This window comes from Larimichthys crocea, chromosome XXI (assembly GCF_000972845.2).
Source record: "Larimichthys crocea isolate SSNF chromosome XXI, L_crocea_2.0, whole genome shotgun sequence".
Lineage (NCBI taxonomy): Eukaryota > Metazoa > Chordata > Actinopteri > Sciaenidae > Larimichthys > Larimichthys crocea.
In genome coordinates this window covers 9,822,240-9,825,897 of record NC_040031.1, presented here as the reverse complement: position 1 = coordinate 9,825,897, position 3,658 = coordinate 9,822,240, and the positions used below count along the sequence as shown (strand labels likewise).

At 35.2% G+C, this 3,658-nt stretch overlaps 1 long non-coding RNA gene across 1 annotated transcript; it reads right to left on the bottom strand.

Annotated features, from left to right (window-relative positions):
• Positions 1 to 2,051: 2,051 nt before the first annotated feature.
• Positions 2,052 to 3,006, bottom strand: LOC113744245 (uncharacterized). Its single transcript, XR_003461386.1, has 3 exons — positions 2,955 to 3,006; positions 2,467 to 2,597; positions 2,052 to 2,117 (listed from the first exon to the last, which is right to left on the bottom strand). It is a non-coding gene; the product is annotated as an uncharacterized LOC113744245 (long non-coding RNA).
• Between the last annotated feature and the right edge of the window lie 652 nt (positions 3,007 to 3,658).

The window sequence follows — 3,658 nt, the reverse complement described above, 5'->3', positions numbered from 1 at the left end:
GACCATAAATTACTGTCTGTATTATTTTGAAGTGACTGTGTCCTGTGAAAGAGAGCACATTTGAAAGATGGATCATTTATGAGACAGCTAAACAAAATTCTACAAACTTTATTGGTATATATACCCGATGTAACTATCCACAACATTTGATTCATGTGGTATGAAAACAATTTTGTAGTGTGTAATCCCCAGCACAGAGAGGAGAGCTACAACATTCATGAGTTAGTTATCACTCTGGGAGCATTTTTGGATCCCTCTTGAAAAGTTAATGCTGCATTCAGAGAATTTTAGAAATATTAAATAGAAGGTTTAAATGTCTTGCTTTAACTGGAGTAATGGAGTTCAAAGATATTGTTTCTGATTTGTACTTGTTGGGCAAACATTATGCAGCCTGTCACCTACACTGTCTGTACCTGCACTCAAATTTATTCATATAGTGCGATCTATTCAATTTTATATTCACAGTCAAAAATATTGACTAAATATTAAAGCTGCGAAATCAAGTAAAACATACTTTATGAATGGAGTAAATGTAAGTAAAACTTTTAAGTAGAGCTGTATAACCCCATTTAGTAGCATGACTCATAAAATTGAGTAGATATATTCAAAATCTTAAGTAAATGCAATAGTAGCTCTAAGTCAAAACCACTAAAATTTATGAGTAGATGCAACTGAAAACAAGACTATCATCTAACAAAATTAATCTGCTATATTTATTTAATGCTTTAACTGTATTTACTTTATAGCAGTAAGTTATTATTGGTCAATAGATCTAATGAAAACTAATGATAAAAGAATTGTACACACATGAACATTTTAATTGAATCCCTATTTGTCAATCTTAATTTGATCAGTATGACACAATAGTAAGTAGTCTCTCAGAAATGTGTCAAATACACCAAGAACAATGGGCCCTTAAATTAATTTAAAAGGATAGTTCACGTATTATGAAGTGTGGTTGTATGAGGTACTGATCCATAGTCAGTGTGTACAGTAGACGGCGGTCAGTGCACTGACAGTTTGGAGAAGCAGACAGGGATCCTAGCAACAGCTTTACCATTAACCTTGCCATCAGACAGCTTTTTTCTTTGGCACTAATGGTAGAACTTACATATTCCTACACATAAGCTAAACTGGAGCAGCACAGTTGTAGCACTGTATTATGCTACAGATGAGTTGTTTGGATCAGAATAACAACCAGAAAAATACAAACATGTTTGCTTTTAGTGTCATCTCATAACTTTCTGAGCCAAACAGCTGATCTGCAGGATAATACAGCACACAGTTAGTGCCAAAGGAAAAAGCTGTCTAAATGCACTTTAAAAAGGCCTCAAAACAAATCAATCCTTCAGTCCTCCTGTCCAAACTAGGGCCATGCTGACCACTTTCTGCTGTAGGTAACACACTTACGATAGATAAGTACCTCATACAATCTCACTTCTATATACCCAAAGTATCTCTTTAAGTCAGCACTCAATAGCAAAAAAAATGCCAGTCAACAGAGGCTGTTTGGCATAAATGGAAAATTTATGTAAGTTTTCTTTATAAACTAATAAAACAGTAAAATAATAAGTTTACTTTTGCCAATGAGCATGCTGAGCGAGCAAAGCGACAGGGTGAACTGAATTCTGCATATGGCTGAAATCTACCAAAACAATGCTTTACCACTGATGTAATGTTACACAACGGCAAACCGGCAGACATTGTAAAGATAACTGGTTAGAACTCACTTTCTCTGGAACTAGATGAGTCTCAATATGTATGAATGCACAGAGGATTTCCAAATGTATTTTGTGATTTATAAAATGACTCTTTATACATAAACATTTTCCAGTGCACACAAAAATCTTAAATATATCAAATATAAATGTAGAAAAAAAGATCTACACCTAAAAAAATAAGGTTCACAGATGTAGTTTTGATGCACAGATATTTCTTATATTCTGTATATAACATAAATCCACAAATATGTATTTAAAAGTTGTTGTTTTTTTTTACATGACACATAAACATATAAAAACCTTGACACCTACAATATATATGGTACTAACCTCAAAGGTCTTGATCAAGGCATTTGAATCTTCTCTGAGATGGTCGATGATGTTGTGAAGAAATTGCTGAAGTCAAAGGTCAATGGTGAGGTCAGGAAGAAAGAAAGTGTTCAGCAGCCTCTGATGTCTTATGCTGTATTATTTATTGACGCATGGCCAAGAAGAATTAGAGACACTCTCAAAGCACATGAGAAGTGCCTGAGTTGGTCTCACATTCTGGCCAACTCATCGTGGTGGATAGACTCTGAACCCTAAGATAACACCACAAATACTACACGCCCAGAATTAGACAAAGAGAAAGTCTTTACCCATGGAGGTGTTATTGTCAGCATATTCTAGTCTGGAGACACAGATTCCTGTTTACACAGATTGGAATGTCAACGGCAGCTATCTATTATGTCTAACTGGGACTCACACAGGGGACGTAAGCGCCATGGAACGGCTGCACCGTGGTTTAGCTCCGTCCTCTGCCCGGCATCAACTCACACCGGGCGCATGTTGGCAGCGTAGCGAGCCAGTCGTATTTACGTGAGATCACGCAATAAACTGTATATAAAGAAAACAACAACAACAAACAGCTGACTTTGCTTCTCCGACGTGGAAGAGATTATAAAAAGCATCTGTTGTGTCATAAATTATTGTGTGTTGTTCCACTTCAACAATTAGTCTCTCATTGTCCATGTTGAGACAATTTGATCGATTGACTGCTGACCTGGTGCCACCGGTCATGATGTAACGTTGATGTGAAGTAGTGATAAGCTACATGAACTGCGTATTGTATTTTATTTTGAAAGGGGGCGGAAGTTTATTATGTTGATTCTGTGTCGGATTTCCTGTCTGGTGCGATCTGCTCTATTTACGAGGTTTTCTGGGACGCTTCTATAATAAATGGATTACTTTTACCTCCTCTGTTTTGTTATCTTCGTTCAACTTCTTTCCCTCAGCAATGTTGGTGCTGTGACACAGATAAATGAAATGAGATAAAAATATTATAAACATTCTTGACAAAATAAAATATCAACTTATTTTCTCTAAGCCAGTATTTCCTCTAAGCACAATGTCATGAAGTAATCCTTTACATCACACTGTGTGCCATTAAAACTTTGATGCGCAACATATCCACACCCCTTCTAATGCACAACATGGGTCAAAAATGACCTCCATTTATTTTCCAGGTTATTTCATGCTGGCTGAGTTTTTCTTTGATTTTTTGAAATCAATTTGAATTTATTTTATGATTGACTATTCCAAGTATTCTTTAAATGTCTTGCTTTTGATTATCACAGATCACGATTTCCATTTTTTCTTTCATACTTCATGAACAAAAATATTTTTTATATTGCTACATCAATGGGCTGAGCTGCATCAATGGTTTAAGAAAATATCCAACAGCAAAACCACTATATAAACTTAATAATATCTCAGTGAAAATGCATCTGAAATGTCAGTAAAATAAATTAAAATACTGAGTTACGTTTATAAAAAATGGAGAACACAGACATCAGTCAGTATTAGGGATGTAACGATACACTCAACTCATAACTCGATTCGAGTCATGATTTTTTGTTCACGATACGATTTTTTCACGATTTTTTTCTTAATCAAAA